This window comes from Hesperophylax consimilis, chromosome 10, assembly GCF_061612785.1.
Source record: "Hesperophylax consimilis isolate HC1 chromosome 10, BYU_Hcon_1.0, whole genome shotgun sequence".
NCBI lineage: Eukaryota > Metazoa > Arthropoda > Insecta > Trichoptera > Limnephilidae > Hesperophylax > Hesperophylax consimilis.
This window is the reverse complement of record NC_142845.1, coordinates 7,325,664-7,350,244: the sequence shown is the minus strand read 5'-3', so window position 1 is coordinate 7,350,244 and position 24,581 is coordinate 7,325,664. Positions and strand designations below refer to the sequence as shown.

The following is a 24,581-nucleotide window of genomic DNA, read 5'->3' as shown; positions in this document are numbered from 1 at the left end:
TTTGCCTAAAAGAAAATAAACTTAACGAAAACGTTAAACTCAAAAATAATAAATAAACGTTTGTATTGAAGAAGAAAGGTTTTTTTTCTAAATCCGCTAAACATGTAAGAACTGTTTTTATTATTATTTATTTATACGCCCATTGGGCTTTTACATACATAGTTTATAAAAAGTAATATTCTGAAGATTGCAAGTTCACAAAAGTAATAGTAAAAATACATATAACCATATCCATTTGACATATTATAACAGCAAGTAAATAGTACAAAAATAGGAATATTCCTACTCCTAAGTTATACAGACTTAAATTAGTTAATAAATAATGTAAAGTTTGGCAGCAGTAACAAGATACAATACGACACATAGTGTATGAGGCCTTTGAGTTAGAAAGCTAACGAAATAATTATTGGTATTATTGTTAACAAAAATACTGCGTTTGACTGGTTGTAGTGGCCTGCTAAATCGAGGGCGATCGGTCAGCCATTTTACATAGTTTATATAAAAAAATATTGTGAAGATTATAGATATAGAATAGTAAAGCAATAATATAACATTCACCTTTAGACATATAAAACCAAGCACAAAGCAAATCTAAACATGATAGTTTGTAGGTATAAGCCTGTTTTGTCAATCTTGAGAAAATAATTCAATAAGAAGTGCAATAGCTAGATTTTTATCGTTTTAATTTAAAAGTTCTAATATTTTGGTTTTAAATTTGGAAACCGATTGGAAATGATAGACATCGATTGAACTATATTTGTTTCCAAGTGTATGAAGCCTTTGAATTGGAGAGTTTACGAAGTAATTATTGGTAGATTTGGTGACAAAATATAGAGCATTTAAACGGGTATCACGGGTAGGTATACGCAAATTAACTAAGCTCGTTAAATCGAGGGCGTCCAGGTTGCCATTTGATATATTGAAAAGGCAAACTAAGTCACTCACTGTGCGTCTTGTAGTTAAATCGCTTAGGTTTAGTAATTCCATTAGACATGTGTAATTAAGTTCTTCGATTGGTATTCCAAGTTTGTAATTAATAAACCTTAGAAAATTATGTTGTACTCTTTCGATTTTTTGCTGATGAGTCTTATAAAATGGAGCCCAGATTGTTGAGTTGTACTCCAAATTACTTCTTACCAACCCAATATAAAGCAATTTGAAGGAATTAATTGTTTTAAATCCTTTTATCGTCCTCAGAATGAACCCCAGGCATTTTATGGCCTTGTTGGTTATTTCATTTATATGAGGAACAAAAGTTAATTTACTGTCAAATAATATACCAAGGTCCTTAATTTGTTCGACTCTTTTTAGGACATTGTTGTTGATGCTAAATTGATATTTAATGGGATTTTTGATTCGGGTAAAAGTTATTGATTGACATTTTTCAATGTTGAGAAACAGTTCATTAAGGGTGCACCACTCTTGTAGCCTCACAAGATTTGATTGCAATACGCTACAGTCATTATGATTAGTTATTGTTTTGTAAATTTTTAAATCGTCCGCAAATAAAAGTATCATAACTCCATCGAAGATAGAAGTTATGTCGTTTATAAACAAGGAAAATAACACTGGGCCCAGATGTGACCCCTGTGGGACTCCGGTGAAGATTTCAAAGTGATGTGAAAAATGTGAATTGATTTTTACTGGTATTTTTCTTTTGTGATAGGTAGCTTTCGAACCATTTTAAAATATGCCCAGTTATACCTAGGGATCTTAGTTTGTTTAAAAGAATTTTATGCGAGACTTTGTCGAAAGCCTTACTAAAGTCTGTGTACACTACGTCTGTTTAAAGACAATTGTTCATGGAATTAGTTATATATTCCTGATATATCATTAAGTTTGTAAGAGTAGATCTTTTTGCTATGAAACCGTGTTGTCGATGTGAAATTACTTTATTGATTTCAGGCGAGAGTTTAGAGAGCAGGACAGATTCAAGTATTTTCGGGATTGACGACTGGATACAGATAGGTCTATAGTTGGATATATCAGATTTATCACCTTTCTTGAATATTGGAGACAGAAAGCTTGTTTTCCATTTTATCCGAAAAATTGCAGTTTTTATGGACAAATTAAAAAGTTTAGTTAGAGGATAAGTCAATACTGATGAGCATTTCGATAAGAAGATTTGTGGAATGTTATCAGGACCAGCCGATTTGTTAAGGTCAAGGGATTTTAATTTTATTCTTATATCACGTTCTTCAAATATGCATTGATTGAAATCGATGTTATTATTATTAGGTGTTGTGGCGTTGAGCATTGGTGAGTTGTTTGTAGAAGCATAGATTTTACTGAAGAATTCGACAGATTAACAACTTCTTGGGAATTATCGGCCGTTTTTTTTTATCTAAATACATGTTAGAGGGAATACCAGAGTCATTGTTGTTGAGTAGTTTTGAAAATTTAAAGATGTTATGGGGGTTGGCAAGAGCTAATTCTTCACAGTTGTCGATGCACTTTTTATAACATTGCTTGGACATTTTTTTGGTTGACTTTCTGAGTTCATTAAATTTAGCGTAATCAATAGGATCGCGTGTTGATTTGTAGATTTTATGAGCTATTTTTTTGTCTCTAATTATTTTAATGGGATCGTTACTGAACCACTTTGGATAGTTATGTACATACATTTTTGAGACAGGTACAAGCGAATCAATAGATTTATTTAAAATTGAGTAAAATTTATCTACCATTTCATTTATGTTTTCTTCAGAGTCCAAGAAGTTCCAGTCAGTTGAAGATAAAAGATTAGTGATTTGATTATAATCGGCTTTGAAGAAGTTCAATTTTGTTGATGCCGATGGATTTATTTTTAAATTGAACTGTTGCATTCGATCAGTAGAGGCTGGTGATATTTGTCTACTGGGAGTATAGATTCAATAGATGCGAATACTTTAACAAATAAAGAATTTGAAAAAACTAGGTCGAGAAGACGAGAATTAATATTGAGTATATAGTTTAACTGTCGTAGATTTAGAAAATTGGATATCTCGATTATCTCATGAGAACCATGGTTGATGTTGTCCGTCGTAGAAGTTTTATTGTTATCTATGTCCCATATGACATTTGGCAGATTGTAGTCTCCTGTCATAATCATGGTGGCGGCAGGAAATTTCCTTCTGATTCTTTCGATTTCGAAGTAGTGGTCCTTGTATACTTGGGCGTCGGAAGATGGGGGAATGTAGATACAGCCAATGATGATTTTTTCACTTTTGGTTGACACCATGATGAATAATTGTTTAAGGTGTGTATGTATGCACTTGAGTTTTCTTGATTTGAGTCTATTTTTTATGGATAACAATACACCTATCTTTGTTTTATTAGCATTTACAAAATATTCATTTATTTATATTAAAGATAAATATTGTAGCGCATTATATTTAAAACTAGCAGTTAAAAACCCGCTCCGCGGGTTTTTTTCTGCTAGGCCCTGCGGGCGGCACTTACTTAGAATTTGCCCACTTTAAGTGATATTAACAACAGTTACATAATAGATAGATATCAGGTCATTCACAGAGAGAGGGTCAGTATATATAGTTAAAACACGGAACAGGAAGGAGTTAATGTATAATAATATGCTAAATTTACGCATAATAAGAATGACAGTTGTTTAAATAAATGAAATTTTACGTATTTGTGATGGATTATTTCAAATGTAACACTATTATTGACTACTATTATTGTCTACAACTGATATTAACTGGTATCGTACCTGATATAATTAGCTCATAGGAGACTTGCAGTGCTTAAATATGTGTTACAACCGTCAATGTCTATAAGTTGAATCAATATCGTATAGTTTGTCACAATTAAATATAGTTATAACAAAGTTGACTTAAATAATAGATTTTTACATGTTGATTAATTGTACCCGTGTTTATGAATACAAGGAGGGTAATTGTGCGATGAGATTAGCAGTCGGTTTAATTAAAAGGTGTGAATTTTACTCCAACTAGTGGTAATTCTTTACCTAAAACTGTTACTGTATCTAATAAAATTTAAAGTTAGATTTTATATACACCTTCATCAGGAGAGTAAAAATCTATATATAAAGGTAGATTATTACAATATTACACCCCTGAGGTGATATCTCACAAAAGCGGCGCTATGCAAATTGTCCAATTAATAAATAAATATAATGTTTACATTTTATTATGTACGTGTGCATTGATACACAACGAAAATACATAAAATAATGTTATCCGATTAAACTTTATTATATACAACCAATACATGTTTCATGAACGAAGTATACACCGAAGTCAAAAATTAAATATCGATTACAATTGGAAAAAACAAGTAGAAGGAGGGGGGAGGGGTAAGAGTAGGCTGGGTTTATAAGAATTAGGAATTACAATATGAAAGTCCAGTTAAGTGGGAAAATATTTAAAAGATATTTTATTAAAAAAATTCTTGTTAATTATATCTGCTTTTATAAACATGTTCTCTTATTTCTAAAATTTCTAAATTATTTATTTGCGATGCTTTATATCCTGTGTGAAGTATTTTAAGACCTGAAAAAAAATAGCATGTAACCATAAAACAATATATTCATAAGACAAATAACATTTAATAACGCTTATTCTAATAAATTGATAGTTGAAATACTAAATAAAAAAATTAAACATATTCTCTTCAAACGGTATTTTTACCCTATTTCTTAAGATATAAATAAACAATCTGGATTAAGGCATCGCAAATAAATAATTTTTAAATTTTAGAAATTAGAAAACATGTAAATATAAAATCAGATATAATTAATAGGCAAAAAAAAATTGAAAATTATAATTAAAAATGCCATTCCAAATTTTAAATAAACTTCCAGAAGAAATCTTCTTATGAAACGCTTAATGGTCAAATATTTTTGCATATTTAAATATTCGCGCCAGTTATTTGGTTAGTTATTACACCGCCAGAGGTGCACTCTGACGGCCAGCTATTGCCGCGGCCATATTGAATGAGCGCGTACTTTTTTCGTCAAACGTCAAACGTAATCACGTAATTGTGGATAATTTTCACTGTAATGTAATTTATCCAATGGATTAAGAACTTTCTAAAACATATTTTCTTCAATATTATCCAAAAATTGTATGAGCAGAAACGATATTTTTGAAGAAATATCGTATTACATGTGGCGATTCTTTTTCAGTATGAAATCGTGTCTTAATTTTTAATGTCTTGGTTTTTTTTGTATCCAGTCGCCTGCAAACCGAAATGAACCTTACGGTTGCTTAAAATTGAGGGGCAGATTGGTATTTTTTGCCTGCAGACCCCCTATGCAGAATTTATCAGAATCACACAATTTTAATTTGACCAATTAGAGGGCCTACATCGTCCAGACGCTGGGACATTAATACTATCAGATGTTTACTACTAACAAGCTTGACATTCACAATACGAACGATGGTATATTATTGATGGTGACCGGATAAATCATCAAAATGATAGTTCATCACATCTTTAAAAAGTTTTATAATGTCATGGAAAGTGATGAAACAAAAACTTTATTAACTGGGTTAAGTAGGTTAGGTTGGGTTTAAATTTTTTTCATCGTTTCTAATGACTTTATATCACTTTTTAATGGTGTGTTGAATTGTCACTGTGTTGAGTTATCATGGAATCATTATTGATATTTCGTGTAATCCCACTCATAGTTTTTTTTTTTAAATTAGGATATATGATATTCGATTTGTGGGTAACGGTAGATAGAAAAAAATGAAAGATGTTAGTAGGGATCACAGTGTCTTTTATGTAGACAGTGCAGTTGTGTGTATCTATCACGATGGGATGCTTAACAAGTAGGTCACATCACGGCGAGATGTGGATACGAAGGCGAAAGCATCTGATGACGTTTTGTTTTGGTATGCACTACGATGGGATGCACGTAGGTCACATCACATTGGGATGTGGATGCGTGCTTGACGCGCAGCAGACGGAGACCCGATTCTGGTGTTGATCACGTTTCTAGTCCCCCAGTAAAATGTGGCTCAATCCTCGATCCCACGCGGGCAAAGGCTGAACGGTGTGCTAGTCTGGAGATGCGAGTGTCCCAAGTCGCGGTGAGTTGTTGGGTACTAAACTGACTGTGAACGCAGCGGAGTTTATATATGGGCACGCGCATTAGTAGAACTGCCACAATATTGGGAACTGCAGTCGTCTTTCGTCGCGAGTCTAGAAGCTTTCAGGTGTAATGCGTGCTGCTCGTACAAGAAGCCTCGAAGGTTCTAGGTTGCGCTGCAAAAGGTTGGTATTATCATAGTTGCTGCAAATTATTTGTTTATTAATTAGCTACCCCCCTTCTGAATAATTAAACGGTTTTAATCAAAGTTACAAAATTATTAAGCGAAATAATTTAATCACAAATCATTAAATAAAAAGTGCTTCAATGGGTACCTACCATTTTATTCAACTGATGAATAATTAGTGTTCACACTACATAGGTTATATGATGTGTTGTAACGCCTATCTAGTGTAATTGTATAAGAAGCTTATATTTCGTCAGAAGGTTACTAGTTCAAATCCCACCGAAGCTTAAAAAAATAAACATAAGGCGTTTGCCCTAATGATGTAATGCTGTTCGAAACGTTGGTTAAATAAAGAAAAAACGTAATATGGTATAATAACCCAAAAATTAATGGCGATAATGCATTTAGCCATGAAAATCTTAAATCGTTCCTAAAACATTATGTTTTGATGTTAATAATTATTTATCTAATGTAAAAGGCTTGACAACTCACGTTAGAAAATTATATATAATGCAAAAAAATATTTTTTGAATTGTCATTTTCCTAATTATTACCTCTGAATTATTTCTTTTGTAATCAAGAAGCTTCATTAATTAAATAATTCCGCTTTTTCAATACACTTCGAATCTTAATTTGATTGGAAGAAATTTAATTAAAAGATTTTTTTCTTTACAAACCCGAAATTCATTATTTTAAGTTGTGAACAGACCAATTTGCTAACACTTTTAGTGCCTTTTATAAAAAGGCGTGTATCTACAACGAATTTAGTAATCATTTTATTACTTGTTTTATGATAATGAAAAAATCGACGAGCTGTTTCTGAGAAGACAAAACCTTTTATGTAATTATTCTTCCTAATTAAGTTAATTACTGAGTACCTGTACAAAATTATAGGGCTACTAACACTACGACCCTACATAAATAATTTCTTCGTGTTAATGTGAGTAACTGCGCATAAAAGCTAAATAATTTTATTAAAAAAACGTGGAGACTGTAGTATTTTTTTCTGTAGTTATTCAAATATAGTCGCTGATTTGTGATTGCAATGAATACGTAGCATGAAAACTGATAATTGTAATGCATCGTTGTAGATATGTGATACCGTACAAGAGTTCCGACTGTATAAAGCTAGTGGAACTATGGTATCCTCATGGGGAAAAGAGGAAAGTTCTGAGGGAGGACCAAGAATTTAAGGGATGCTAAGGAGATATGATAGAGGAAGTGATAATAAATAAGGGGTCTGACTTTTCAAATTTGGTCACTAAACAAAGATAAATCAAATGATTTTGATTCACGGCCAAAGGCATCACAGGTACATAATCTTTTTTTTTATTCCATACTTCATTTATTGATGATGTTGGCCCGAGTCATTTTTGCGCTTCCTTCTTCTTTAGCCAACGTTTTGGACAGCATTGCAGTGTCCATCATCAGGGCAGATGTGTAATTTTGAATTTTAATATTAAAACAAATCACATTTCATAAACTTTGAAATATATTTGTCTAGATATCTGGGTCCAAAATCTACAGTCAATAAACTTGCCACTATAACATATAGATCAACGAAAGATGAATTAAGTAAGAAAAAAGGGATTTATGTTTAATAATTTTTATTTAAAGCATAATTTGTTACAGGCATACAAGTGTGTACTCAGTAGTTACTGATCTGGAATCAAACCACAATGGAAACGCGACTGTGTCAATCTTCCCAAATGACTTTCAGAACCTTAATTAACCCGTATTGAACATTCATCACGCTATCTGCATGCTGCTAAACGTGCTAATTTGTTGTTGGCAAATCGCTGCTCGGAGCGGTTCAATCTGCCTATCAACATCCTTCAGTATGTAATGATGTCAACAGTCGGCTGCATTAATATCGCCACGTGAATGGGCAAGTGGGGCAACTTTTACTCTATGTGAATATCAATTTGTTGCCAAAATTAATATAATTTAAGGGTATATTTTTTAACATTTTTAGAGACCTCAGGACAAATTGATGACAAAGTTAATTTTAAAACTTGACAAAATTATATTTACCTGTCACCAATGACGTAACGAAACACTGTCAAATATTTAGTTTTTGAAATGTTTAATATGTATTTTGGTAGACACTTTGTGATGTAATATTAGATATTAAAATTAAAAAAATAACTTTAAAAAAAAAAGTGTTTTTAGTAAAAAACACACGCAATCATCCGCATTTTCGGAAACTTTCAGGCTATAATAGCTTTTTTCGTGTTGTTTTCAAAATTTAATATTTTGATACAATATAAATATTTGAAAAAATCTTTCGTAATGTGGTAAAACATACAAATGGATTCATAGATGACTAATAAGGGCAGATTCTGAAAAATTCATCATATGTCGCTGGAATTCTCTACTTGAATGATTGAATTGTTTACATAAATTTTATCTTTGTACGTTTTGCTGATAAGGTTTCTTACCGTAGTTTCTTCGAATGGCAATAAGTTTGGAAAAAATTAAAGATGCTAACAAAGTTATTGTTTCATGTATTACTACTAACTGGGGTTTCATGGGTTTTTTTCTGCTTTAAGGTTTGGGAAAAGGATATGGGAGTGATTTTTTGAAATTGTTAGATAGTGACATTTTGAAGGCAAATCTGGAAGTAGCCCCACCAGCCACTCCTATATATATAAGTTAAGCTAAATTTACAGAAGATATATAATATTAGATATCAAAAACATTCGATTCGAACCAATGTTTATCATCCCAGATGTAGATGTTATCCTCGTAATTACCCTAGACTAGAGTACTTAAATTTGTCTGAAGATACTCGTTGCAAGGTGACACCAGTCCGTTATAAGTTAAATAAGTATTCGGAAATAAGTAATGAAAATATTTATATTATAAATAGAGATATAAATATTGATATCCTGGAAAATGGAAATCCAAAAAAATATGATTACATACATACACTAGCTCACCATGGTTTTAAAAGCCTGGTTGATGAACCTACACGAGTATGGAATGAAAGCAAATCATGCATTGATCATATTTTTAGTAAAACTGATAAATTAACTCAAACCATTATTTACCCTTCTACACTGACTGATCACTACACAATACTTCTATCTATTAATAATAAAAATACATCTATAAATCAAAAAAAGAAATCTGTCATAGCAAAGTCTGAAACAAACTGGGAAAACGTTAAAATCGAGTTACAAATTGCTGACTGGTCAAACCTTCTTGGCAATGATGATACTGATGCTGCTTGGAATTATTTTATTGACTTTACTCAGAACATTATTCTATCAAACACCATAACGACAGAAAAAAAGATATCTCATAAAAATATTCATATTAAACCCTGGATTAGTCAGAACATTATCAACTCAATCAGGAAAAGAGACGAACTCCACAGAAAAGTAAGAAACCACCCCTATGATATCCATTTACATCGCTTCTACAAAAGATATCGTAACATTTGTAAAAATGTAATCCGTTATGCTAAAGAAGCATTCTATAAAAAGAAAATCGAGGAATGTAATAATGATTCCCGGAAATTCTGGCAGATTATAAACGAAATTACAAACGCTAAAGCCTCGCACAATGTTAAAAACATTAAAGAATTAAACATTGACAGGATACCAACATCTTTTGCAGAACATCCAGAAAAAATTCTCAACTTTGCAAACAACTATTTTTGCAATATAGGCTCGAACTTAGCGAATAAAATCAAACAATCTTCATTTACTGCCGAAAAAACAGTATGGAATGAAAATGTCAATCAAGAAAACTCCCTTAACATAGTCAAGATAACAAGTGAAGATATAAGAAATACCATAGCCTCCCTAAACACAAATACCTCATCGGGAAATGAACTGATATCAAACAGAGCAATTAAATATCTACTAAATGAGCTAATCTACCCACTGACGTACCTTGTAAATCTTTCAATAAGAAAAGGTATTTTTCCCACACGTCTTAAAGTTGCTACGATTATTCCAATATACAAAAGCGGTCCCAAAAATGATATATCTAACTATCGACCAATTAGTCTATTACCTACACTATCGAAAATATTGGAAAAAGTAATAAAAAAACAAATGGTTAAATTTTTGGATGAAAATAAAATATTATCAACGACACAATACGGTTTTAGGGAAAACCTGGGTACTGGTGATGCTATAGCTAAAGTAACAAATACAATTATAAAAAAACTGGATGAAGGTAAAAAATGCTTGGCAGTTTTTATTGACCTTCAAAAAGCTTTTGATACAATTGACCATGAAATACTATTTTTTAAATTAAAAAAAAATGGAATAACACAAACAACTCTAAATCTAATTAAAAGTTACTTAACTGGAAGAGAGCAGTATGTACAAATTGGTAATAAAAGTAGCAAAACACTATCAATCAAGTACGGTGTCCCTCAAGGAAGCGTATTGGGTCCAATACTATTTCTCATTTATATTAATGACCTTATGAGTCTTCCCATTGAAGGAGACATAATGAGCTTTGCAGATGACACTGTCATTATATTCTATGAACAAAATTGGACAAGCACACATAAAAAAGCGGAGCAAGGTCTGACTGTACTCCAAAACTGGTTAATAGCAAACTCCCTTACATTAAATGTGAGTAAAACTAAATATCTAACTTTCTCTAAAACCAACAGAGGTCAACCAACGAATGAGCATACACTCAAATTACATGAATGTCTAAATAAATATCCGCAATGTTCTTGCCCGCATATAGTCCAAACTAAAACAATTAAATATCTTGGGATCGTAATTGACGACAAACTTCATTGGGATGCACACATCGAAGGAACCTCAAAAAAGCTAACAAAACTCATCTATTTCTTCAAAAAATTACGAAATATCTTGTCAACTACAGATCTAAAGAGAGTATATTATGCGCTATGCCACTCTCTACTGGAATATGGAATAATAGGATGGGGCTCAGCATCATCAAACCATATTAAACTACTAAAGAAAACTCAAAATTGGATCATAAAGACCATATTAAAGCTCCCCGTAAGGACGCCAACTACTGATATTTTTAATCTGTTTGATGTTCCAAGTTTACAAAAAATCTATGCTAAAAATATTCTAGTTCATCACTTAAAAAATAAACCAGAGGCAAACCCCTCTCACGATCATAAAACCAGAGCCAAGCAAACAGACATGCTAAATATTCCTAAATGTAATTCTACTTTTGGACAAAGAAACTCTGAATTTTTACCAATTAAATTATATAATAAACTCCCTCTCAACATCAAACAAAGGAAAACGAAAAATATCTACATTAAGGACATCAAATCTTGGCTTATGGAAATATCGGAAGAAGAACTAACTAATATATTTAAAACATCATCTTAGTTGCTGAAAACGTATTCTAACATATATAGTCCCCCTCAGCACAGGATCTCCTAGTGAGGAGGACTTCAATGATCTGTTTTAATTTTATTTATATATTTTATTTCATGTGCCATACAAAAATGTACCTAATTATTTTAAAAAGTAACTAAATAAAAAAAAAATATAAAAAAAAAAATATTATTTTAATTCATAAAAATTTAAAATTATATAAATAGCTTAATTATTTGTTTTTCTATAGTAAATAATGTAAAAATGCGACATTGTAAACAAAAAACCAAGGTAAGGCTCTCGACTAGCAAGCCAGACATCGCGGGTTCAAATCCAGGCCATGAATTTTGTGTTATTTCACAATGGATTCATTTAAAATAATATATAGTATCTTTATAATACACTCTAAGTATCGTCCCGGTTTAAAACAACCATTCGGAATTAAAACGTTGCTTGAAATGGCTTTGGCCATGTTTGGTGACCAAATTTGAATAGGCAGGTAATTCTCTACCTTCATCTTCTCCATCTACTTCCTCGCCCTTCTACCTTTAGCCTTGCAACATACCCCAATTGAGGATGCTATAGTCTCTCGGACTCCACACTATTAGGGGCAGTTGGGTCTCATGTGCTGTTTCACATTCCATGTAAAAGTTTGAATTTACTGATTATTCACCTTAAACATAAATCAATGAAAAATATACAAATCAACGAAAAATACACAAATCAATGAAAAATACACAAATCAATGAAAAATACACAAATCAATGAAAAATATTGAAATAATGGCTTTGATGATTTACTTTACGTTGTGTCCAAGGTACTCGTAATTTATAGAATGTTAACGTTTTCAGGGGAATTGGCTTTCCTTATTTGCTTAATTCATCAAGAGGTTAATGGGTACAGCTCACTGTCCACTGTACGTATTGTTTCGTCCTGTATTTATTAGGGGATGCCGTGTTCGCGAGGGATGAGTTAGGACATCATTTGTTAGCCGCCTACCTTACTCTGGCAACAAAGCCGGAAAATTGTTTCAACCCCGAGCAAACTGTCGCATTGTTCTTAGGAAAAATTTCCAAATTAAACTGGTTTTACAGTACCTACGGCGCTTTAAAAATGTGTTCAGTATCATAAATACATTTATATAATCAAATTATATAATAAAATAAATAGAAAATAATGGGCGACCTTATTACTAAATCCGAACAAGTACCCTTAAAATCAACCCCTAAAAATCAAGTTATTTTTTAAATTTTTTATTTTATTTATTCTTAAATATATTTGTATTACAATGGTATAGTATATTGTCCTCCACGCTAGGAGTTCACCTGTGTTGTGGAGAATCGTAAAGTTATATAATACCAAAGATTCTTTGTATAATACTAAAACAATACAGTGGAGTTGGTTACACAGAGAAACAATAAAAATTAAAATATAAAATCGATTTTTCCATAGTTATAACAAAAAAAAAGTGAAATATAAAAAATTAAATATTAAAAGGATTGTAGCCAGTTCCTTATGTGTTTTTTGTATTCTGTAAGATTAGATGTTTTATATTGTGTTGGAAGTTAATTGTATAGTTTTATAGGCTGGAATCTGTAGTTTTTTGTCCAAAGGATGTGTTGGTTTTTGGTATTAGTAGATGGTGTGCATGTCTTGTTCTAGTATTGCGAGAAGTTTGTGAAGTTTAAAATGTTTTTAGGTTCTTGTCTTGCCAATAAATACATCTATTTTTATTAATATATGTAATTAAAAACAAACATGTTTTTGGTTTGACTGAGGAATGAACCTTCTTCCGCCGGGACTAGCTTTTAACTGCTGTGAACTTTTATATTTAAAAAAAATAATATTTGGTTTGACTGAAGGTTGAACCTTCCTCCTTAGGGATTGGAGTCAACGGCGCTAACAACTGAGCCAGTTCTCAACTGGGTAGGATCTTTATTATCCTATATTAACTGCTGTAATGTCATCCGATTTCAGAAAAATGCGTATATGTCCTCCTGTGGGTACGTGAATACATTGTCACCGAGTGCATTGTCTGCCGAGTTTCAGCTCGATCGTGTATCGGATAGTTACTTTTTTTTATTATTTATTGTTCTTTAAAGTATTGTGATCATATGTAAACGTGCTTGGTGAGATCTGAATAACTAGATACTTCCCCACCTTCCTTATTAATTCTCCTCTTCATTACCTTCAGCCTGACAACACACCCTAGTTGGAGGCGCCAGTACCGCAGGCTCCAGATGGTTGGGAGCAGTTGGGACTCTTGTATGGTATTCACATTTTTATAAATGCATCCACTCCGGAAAGTAATCTAAATACTCTGAATTAATTTTAATGAATTGATTGTGAAACCACACAAAATTATGAAATAAAATTTAAACCTCCTGATTACTAGTCGAGAGTTTTATTCCACGACCAGGAGACTGTCAAAATCAAGTTGATGTAAATGAAGACAATGACTAAATGACCAAAATCATTAAGATAGTTGAAGGCCTTTTATTTCGTTTCAGAATTCATGATTGTCAACAGACCTTCTCACCCAAAATCATCACTAAGTCTGTCGCTAGCAAAACAAGTCACAATAAATCTTCTGGTTTTATTGTACGACGAGTTAGAGAGGAATGGACGCTGTTGTTCTACCCATTTGCGAAATAAATTATTGAGTCGTAGATCCTACAGAGTTTAGGGGATTAAAGACGAGCCTTGAAAATAAGAATCAGGCTTTTAGTAAATGATTAAAATCCTAAATATTGTCCATTGTCACATAATTGAAAGCTCCGTAAGTCGACTCAAAGGCCAAAACCAAAAATTCACAATTTATGGATTTTAAATAATATATTAATTTTTAGATAGCTTTATACGGAAGCTGTTAGCAATTACCTACGATATAATATTTGTGAACTTGATTATGCAGCATGAAATTACAAGAAATATTATCGATTGTAAATTGTAACTAAAACAAAAGTAACCATTTTTAACAAAAGCGCTGTAGTCATTAGAAAGAATACACGAAAAAATGAATAGAATAATGAAAATAAAAAATTACTGCAATGCAATTATTTTAATCGGTCTTACTGTTTTCCAAACAATGACCTATGCTTCGATAAATTTTAATCAATTAATTTTAAACCAGCTGAAGTGTAACTTGCGTTGTTCGACTTTTTTCTACTTTCTATAAATTTAATGTAATATGTAATATATATATTTATATAAACCTTTCGGAAGAAAATCTCTAATGTTAATGAAAACTCTATCAAAATCCGTTGCGTAGCTTAAAATAACCAGCGCATAAACAGACAGACGTAGAAAGCGAGTTCATTTAAGTATATAATATAATAGAGAAGACGATGGGTAACTTGAAAATGAAAAAATAGGTTTGATGAAATCAATGCTAACTGTTTTTATCAGTAAGTGCTTTTCATCCTATAAATTTTAATTAAATAAACCTTTTGAAAAAAAATGTATTACTTTTTTAAACCAATTTTAAAAATTGCGAACTCAGTGAACATTCCTATGAATTTTTAAACATGCCCGACAAAGCAATTCCTATTTTACAATAAACCGTAGAATTTTGAATTGAAAATATTTTCGAAACATGTTGGTATTCATCAGAGATGTGCTTTATTTCAAATAAATCCATTTCAAATGGAAATGCAAAATGCAAAATGGGTATTTTCCATTTTGCATTTTAAATGCTTTTCTAAAAACCATTTAGCATTTTGCATTTTAAATGCTTTTCTCAATGCATTTTCCATTTTAAATGCTTTTTTGCAACATTCTTCCTACTATCTCCACTAACCTTTTTTTCATAAGCCCCAAATATCAGTCGGTCCTCAACCTCGCTATGAGAGATAATTTACATTTGTCAAGTTGCTCCCTGGTAGGAGCCCTGGCAATTGAGTGATACCATTACAAAAAATACTGATTCAAATACTGAACATGGGGCCATGACGCTGTAATATTAAATATTAGATAGCAGTTTCTATGTTTTTACGTTGGCAACATAAGACCCGCGCAAATTTTTTGTGGTTTCATAATCTGTAGTCGTGGTGTTTTTGGATGTACCATCATGTAATATGTTTGTTCTACATTGATGTCCATTATTAAATGACAAAATTGTTTAAAAATTCTATAATTAGTTTAATTGTTTGACCTGAGAAACCATTTTGCATTTTCAATGCATTTTGAAAATAGGAATTTTGCATTTTGCATTTGAAATGCTTTTCTAAAAACCATTTTGCATTTTGCATTTTCAAATGGAAAAGTTTTGACCCATTTCCATTTTGCATTTCAAATGGTTTTGGGTACCCATTTTGCACATCTCTTGTATTCATGTAATTAAAAACAAATGATCTCTGCAATCGTGTTTTTTTTGTGAAACATAAAAAATTACGATTTCATAATCGTAACGGAATCACGTAGTGATTTTAGTCGTGAAAATAATATTCACTGTCATATTAAAAACGTTTCCAATACGTAACGCCAGCGTGATGAATATTATTAAATGTTCATAAAATGTGATACGCCCATTAGTGATATATTATATCCCAATTATCTGCTCACTTATCAGCGTAACAGATGTTTCCTAATGAGGGTTCTCGTGTTCCGATCCATGACACTCCGATATATCTGTAACTGTGTGCAGGTACCCAGTACAATCTACAACAATTAGTTCTTATTACCCCACTCGCTCGCCGTTCTAGGAACCCACCGAATTACGTGTTTACGTGACGTGCCAGCATAATGAAAAATCATTACCCCTTTCGCGGCGTTTGGCTGTCCGTGCGATTATACACGATCTGCTAAAGTGAGGTTATACCAAAACTGTCTTTTATATTTCAATATTTGTATTCATGGTTAGATTATTATAGGTAAGGTTGGGTTAGTTTAGGTTGGATTATTATAGGTTAGGTTAGGTTGGGTTATTTTTGGTTAGGTTAAATAAAACAATGATCATAATAATACCTAAATATGAATAATATATGTTTTTTTAGTAACATACAAATATTTGTTTCAAAATAGTACCTACCTAATATTTGCATACAGTAAATGGTAAAACATCTAGCCACTCGTATCAGGAATACCAAAAAAAGAAAATGTTATCAACAGAAATCATTCCAGCTGTCATCCCATACAACGAAAGTGAATTTTCGATTTACGTAATTAAAAATTAAAATGCTAAAATTGAAAATATCCCAAATGCAGTCAGATTCCTTTTATAGTAATTAAGGTAAAGAGAAGGTTTTATTTAAAGATATTTCATGTAATCCGTTTCCATCGATTTCGAATAATAACCTTTATTTCTTATCTATTTCAGTACCGTAATTTCACACAACTATGATCCTACGCAACAAATATAATGTACGAAATACCCAAACGTCCGAAAACACTGATATTTGAAACCTGAGTGATTTCTAGTATTCAGTTTATACACTAAATGACAGAGCACAGATTTGATGATATTGTTGTGGCTTGGGAAAACCCTTTGTGCGCTATATTTGTTCACATGCCGACGACCAGTGTGCATGACGTGTGACATATTGTATAACGTGTAATCTCATCAGCTGCTAACGTTAACATTATAACTCAATTATGATCCTTTGTCCATTTAAAAGAAATTATTTGATAGACTACGAACTGTTATGCAGATACTTCATTAAAAATAATGATGTAAATATACCGCTCAAGAGTTTGAACTGCTCCCAACCTTCTGCAACCAACGCAGCCATAGTCTGACATGTCATAGCATCCTCAATTGGGGTATTTTGTGAGGCTGAATGTTGTGGGAAGGGGTAGAAGATGGGTAAAAGGAAGGTGATGGAGTAGCTTGCTATTCAGATCGATCACCAAACACCGTTAAATCCATTTCAAGCAAAGTTTCAATTTTGAATGGTGGTCTTACAACAGGGGGATACTGAGACTATCTCCCACTCTAGAACGTGCCCCAAGTATATTATTTTAATTTAATAAATGGTGAAATAACACAAAATCATCAATTAAAATTTACTTGTATTTGTCGGGATTTGAACTCACGACCTTCAAATTGCTAGTTGAGAGTTTTACCCCTCGACCACGGAGGTCTTCATAACCCAACTTTTATAAAAGTTTTTTTTTTATATAGTATAGAATAACAAATGTTAACAATATTGTTTTACAATCTTTCTACAGAAAATATCAGCAAAGAGAACCTTTTTCATATGTAGAAATAGTTAAGAATCTGATACTGAAGCTAAAAATCAAAAATGGAGTGATTTTTTACTTCCTATTGTGTAAAATAATAGTACCAACTCTTATTTCGGGATGTGTAAGATAAAAACATATTTAACCTAGACACAATACATCAGTATTTCATAACAATTAAGATACGCTTTGCATCTCAACTTAACGTTAGTAGTTATGCGAATACAAATAGCAACTCCTCTCTCTTTTTTATTTTTTTCTTAGTGTGATGTGTATGTTAAACTCTGATATCCATTTGCAGACTACATGCGTTACAATGATGACACCATAATAAACTCGACGCTTTCTAAGGCTTATTAGTTCATTTGTTATGTTTCATAACATTTCCGCTGACTTATATTTACACAAAGTCCTAGAAACACTATAAACTAAAATGCCTTTATTTCCAATATTTTAAGCCCGGTGCTATTACGCACTCTCTCATTCCGCCATTTACTCGCTGATTATTTTTCTATTAATAACTGAGGTAAAAGTGCGTAAAACGTTCCAAGAATACAACATTTTTATATTACTAATATTATAAGAATTTTAAAAAACTTGTAGATAAATTTTGTCTGTCCGGAATTAAAAAAATATATATATATATTTTTTCAGTTCATTTTAATACATCGCTCTTCCAGTTTCGGAAATGCCTTCTTAAATCATGAGAATATTAATTACTTCAAATAAATAAAAAAAAAGAACATAAGAGATTATTCTTCCATTTCGAAAAATCAGTAGGGTATTTTTAGTGTTTTTTTCAAAAAAATTAAGAAAACGAAGTTATTTTATTTTTTATGTCGACAAATAAATTTTCTATAACGATTTAAAATGTGTCATTTTTGAATTTCCGCCAAAATGACATGTTCGTTTTGATGTGAATTCGGCGGCATTGACATCACGTCAGGCGACGTTGGTGACAGCCGTCTTACCAGACATTGGAGGTTTCTATGTCATGTAATGTTTTCGCCTTTTCGCCATTCTTTTATTTTGTTTCAAACAATATAGAATTTTCTTCTCTCTTGGCTATGACCGATGTTTAATTTTTTTTTCTAAGGCTTTGCATATGTGTTCACAGGGATGGAAAATTCCTCCCCTACAACACATAAGCCTCCATGAAAATTGGACCCTCTTCTTTGATATCTACAGAAAGCTACTTAAAGCTCTCTTGTACTATATATCTTTATAGACATATGTACTTAACTAATTAATACGTTATTTACGATCTTGAACGCAAATATACCCGTATTTATATTGTAATTAAATTCCATCAAACGTTGTGTAATTTTTTTGATTTATGATATAGGATTTTAATTACTTTCATTTTTGTGGTAACCCTCTTGGTTCTGATCGAGGTGTTGAGTTCAAAGTTGAATTAGTCTTTCTATTGCAAACCTAGACTTAAATGAATTTTCTGAATGAGCTAACTTTCCTATTGTAATTATTCTGATTCCCTGCACCCTAACAAAATCGTAGTTAAACGCTGATAAAAGATATTATACATGTTTATTTGGACAGGTAATTTAATATAACTCAAATGGTTAATTGTTAGTAAATTTGATTTTGGTGAACTTTTGTGTCTGTGTGGCACCACTCCTTTATGATTCTGCTGCTATAAGGTACATGTAAAGATTGATTTAGTAGGTTAATGTAATTAGTTAATTGCATATTTGACGAACTCGGAATAGCCCATTTGCTGGCATAATTTGGCTCCAATCCTCCATCAAGTAAACGAGATGATCGGGAGTGGACTAGAAATTTGCACAATCCTTTGACACGGCTCCTTGATTGATACCTAAGTTATCGTGTCCCAAGAAGCCTTCCACGTCATCATGTACTGCATTCAAGTTTCCCCCCGGGTCCCGATACCCCCAAATTCCGACACCTCCTTGGACTACAATTTACTTAGGGCGAACCGGTTTCGTCCTATATACAATCATATACTCACGGTTGGTGTGGACTTACGGGTCGTGAATCCTCATTCCACGTTTAAGAGAAGATGCGATAGTGGTCTATTAGACCTAAAATGCAAGCTGTATGCAGGTCCGCATCCTCCAGTAAACAGTACATACGAATAAATATATGTATACATACAGTTTGGGAAAGGCTTATAACTCGCAATACGAGGCTATCTACCTCGCATCCCGAGCTCGGATCTCGCGCCAAGAACTCTGCGAAGCCCTAGGTCTGGTAACCGAATATATACGTACTAATAAGGTGATACTAATAAATACTAGTAGAATAAGGTCATATTTGATAGTTTGTTTTGGAGAGCTATCGAACTCCAGGCTTTTGTTTGTTTGGTTTTGACGTTTTTATTTAAGAGAATCGCCATCTCTATTGGATTTGGTTAATGGTCTTGTTATAGGAGCGACCACTGCCTCCTATTGATGAACTGTATTTGTTTTAAATTTTACCTCCAGGGTTCAACATTAATTTTTTTGTTCATCCTATCCCGTGATTTTCCAATTGTTTCAAGTAGTTGATTGCCACATTAGAGAGTACTCGACCCTCAAAGGTCTCAGGCAACTGATGGGGTTTTGTATGAGCACCCAATCAATAATATTCAAATGTTTCGTATAATTATTCGATATAAATCTTCCTAACCCGTGATTTTTCAATTGTCGTTTGTGATTGATAGGTATTTGAGCGCACGCAGCTTCCAGCTGGTTCAGATAACTAATAAAAATCTATGCGACTATCTAATCAATGATATTTAAATGTTTCATGTAATATTTCGATATAAATCTGGCTAACCCGTGATTTTTCAATTGTCGTTTGTGATTGATAAGTATTTGAGAACACGCATCTTCCAGCTGTTTCGGGTAATTAATAAAATCCTTTGTGACTAACTAATTATGGCCAAGGTCGTTTCCAAACTATGCGGTTGACCCAATTCTCCAGTGAGCTCTTTATTTGTAAACAAATAATATAAACATCTCCTGACACACTAACCTAAATGTGAGATTTGTTTATTTTAAAATTCCTTAGAAGCCATTTGTGCTTCTTTACTTTTATTGCGCACTATTTATTAAAATATTTTTAAATCCTTTATAGAAGTTAAACTATTTATTTCATTTTCCGAATTTAGTAAATTTACTAGGTTAAATGAAGAATAAATATAAATATATATTTAAGTACACATATCTCTATTGTCAAAATATGTTAAATAAAAGTACATATATTAATAAATAAATATAAAATATATGATTCTACATAGTCTGGAATATTAATAAATACATATTTTCTTTTTCAATAATATAGATATGTCCTCGGGTAGGTATTAAAAATCGCTACCATTTCGATGCTTCGATTAATAAATAAAATACATATATATAATTACATTACTCATATATATATTCCTTATATACAATATTTTATTTTATATTTATAAATATATATACAAATATACAATATACATATATTAATGTGTAATTCTTTGTTTTGTTGTTTTAATTTAATATTCAATTGATATACTTCCACTTCACAGCCCTTCTGTGTCTCCTGGGACCTGAAAATTATTTATAAAAGGAAAACTCACCCACGTCAAGGTATTTCCGGTCGGGTAGTACACAACAACCTTGATGAAGAAATCCTACCTAATTAATTGTATTTTTCAACTAATTTCAAAATAAATCTTTTCGACTATTTATTCCTATTTAATTTTTTTATTCTCGCTTGAATCGTATAAATTGGCTGATATTTAATTTTTCTTCCGAACGAAATCCTAATTCAGAAAACCCGTTGATTTAATAACACCTTTCTAGTTTAGGCTTTTGAATGATAGCTGTTTCAAATTCTTTTTCGAAATGATAGACTGGTGATTAAAATTCCGGTTAAAACGACAAACACTTTTAACACTGTCGCTATACGCACGATGGATTTTAATTGAACAATTTATTAATTCTAAATTTGTTTTTATATAAATTGATAAGAAAATTTATTCCAAATTGTGCAAACTTTTAATTTACTCGACTATTAATAAATTAAATATTTTCTAACTGTTAATTTTAGAACAAAGATTTAAACGTTTATTATTATCGAATCCTTTTTTTTTTTTTTTTTGTGTTTCTTTTAACCTAAGATGAAGTATTTATTACTATTATTATTATTTTTTAACCAAATTGACGTTAAATTATAATCTATTTTTAAATATCAATCCGCGAACCCGTTCACTCTAGATTAACGATAAAACTCTCCACTAAATTCTAATGTTTTCACTTTGAATGAAATAATTATTTTTAAATTTTAATAATTCACTTTTAACACTTTTTGCACTATCCACTTTTAACACTTTTAAGCACTTCACACTTTACTTTTAAAGCACTGAGTTTAAATTATATTTATTTTCACTGTTTAACCAAATTAAACTGATTTAACAAAACTTCACTGGTGGGGTTTTCAGAATTTAGAAACTGAATTTAAGACTTTTTACAAAACTTTCTAAGTCCAGGGACTTGTTCAGAATTTAACACTTAGATTATTTCACTAGAATTTTACCAATAGACGTAGTACTGCCATGTAACAACTTTTCAAACCCTCGGCGCGACTGCCTCCTGACTGATGAGTTCCATCTTTTATACCCCTCTCAGGTTCCAAAAGACGTATCTGAATTTCCTTTGGTAATCAATCCTATCTTTTACCAACTCGCAAATCCGAACATCCCTCCCATCAATATCGATTGTGGTTCCATAAGATGTTCTGCTTTCCGGCTCAAGGCGGTGTTCAGTTTCCATCTCACAAATCTAAGTCGATAGGGTCCGAATCAGTTAAGTCTGTGTTAATCGCCCAAGCTCCCTTTGTCCTCTGTTCATACAAAAATGTAGTTAGAATCTCATGATTTTGCGTTCCTTTTTTTTCTCAATTCGCGATAGGTCCGTCCTCAATAACATATATACAGATCTCAATTTTATGCATCTCGTGCGAAAATTGTTTAAATCCATGTCGAAATCTTTACTACGCATTTTTGAATTTCGATTTGTTTAAATTCTACTTAATTTTATTGTTACTTATATGAGCTTTTCCATTTCCACTCGTACTTTCTATCTCCATGACGCAGATTTGAGTTTTTCCTTTATCTTTGAATTTTATTTTTATCCGCGACGTTTTCTTGCACAAATTCTTCTTGATTCTTATGTCATTTCTCATAACTCTTATAATTACTCATTTTCCAAGTCGTATTTATTAATTTCACGGATAAATTCGAATTGTATCACTTTTTTCCACTTGGATTATTCTTTATCTCCGTTCTTTACCCTTCCTTTTATCTTTTCTCCACTTTTCCCGATGTGTGTAGTCTGCTGGGAAATTTCATACTTCATTTATTATTAATTAATATATAGTTTTCCACACTTCCATGGGAGATATACCTAATTAGACTCTGGGATATCTGTCATTTTTATTGCCTGACCCAATCTCCGCCCAATTTTCTATCTTTCTCATACCAGGATTCACATAAAACATATGCATTGACATCTGTTTATGTTTAAAATTTTGGTACTAGACTCGTAAATTTAGTTTAATTTCAAACCTATTAATTTTAATCTCTTTTGTCTAATCTAAATACTTCCATAAGGTCCACGTTAAAGTTAATCGCTTTTCTAATCGTTTATTACCTTAACGTAAATAAAAATCATGTTCGGATTTTGATTGTTTATCCTTCAAAATATACATGAGACCGCCAACCTTTTATCTTGTTTCGATCCCTCCGTAATATTGGGTAACTCTAATATATATCTAACCTAATAATTATGTAAAATGTCTACTTTTCCTGAATCTAATCTATCGCTATTATGTTTAGTTTTACTGTCTTCTTCTGCTACTCGATTTTCACGTCCCTCGTAGCAGTCCAAAATATCTGTATTAACCTTCCATTCGATCGCCGCACTTTTCTAAAATGTGTATTTTTTTTGCGAGATTTTCATTCAAGATTGATTTACCAATATGTCCGTTTCATCTTAAATTGATAACGATTAATTTCCATTGTTTCCAACACTCACTCCTCTCTTTAGTACGATTTTTATCGAACATGACACCCTCCTTCTATCATAAATAATTGTACTACAGTTGAAAATTCTGCCAGTGATTTTCCTTCGCTTTTCCCGTCCTTTTTTTATACTATCACGTTTATAATTTTTTTCATTGCATTTTTGTGTGTGCGCTTTACAACTTGTAAGACTTCCAAGCACCCGATTTCAATGGTTCGATACCCCATAAACGTCTCAGTTATTGTAAACATTTCCAGGAGTTTGTCACCTTGAAAGTCGATGTTGACCCTAAAGTGCGTTCACCTCTAATTTCTGTGGGAAAGAAGAAGCCATTAATTATCTTTTTTTAATGTCGGGTCCAAGGTTCAATCCTTTGTCTTTCGTAGACACACCCCCCTTTGTTCACTGATTGGTTACTCAAAATTTTATAGCTCTTTGTTCAGATCTATTGGTTGACAAAATTCAATTTTTATTTATAGGCCTAGGAAAGGGGAAGTACCAGTCGTCCTAGACGATTTTACGACCTCTCTGCTTTCGTCCCGGAACCTAGATTTAATTTCAACTATTACAGGCGTCTACTGCAAGCAAGCTGGATCAATTCTTTCTCCGCCAGATGTCGTTAGCATGTCCGTTTTCATAAATAATTTGCATATTTTTTTGCAGCTATGTTTATCTGTTTTTTTTCACTGTGATTTAAAGCCTTTCATCACAGTCATAATGACGTTATAGCCAGTTGCAAATGTTTCGGAATGTGCAGTTTTAGATCGTTGGTGAATTCAATAATTTTGTTTGAAAATATTAAA

The 24,581-nt window shown here is 32.0% G+C and overlaps 1 protein-coding gene across 1 annotated transcript in view; it reads left to right on the top strand.

The window, feature by feature from the left end:
• The window catches only part of LOC149420241 (uncharacterized), a 357,399-nt gene that overhangs the window by 253,017 nt on the left and 79,801 nt on the right, over nt 1–24,581 (top strand). The gene's annotated exons all lie outside the window — the stretch shown is intronic.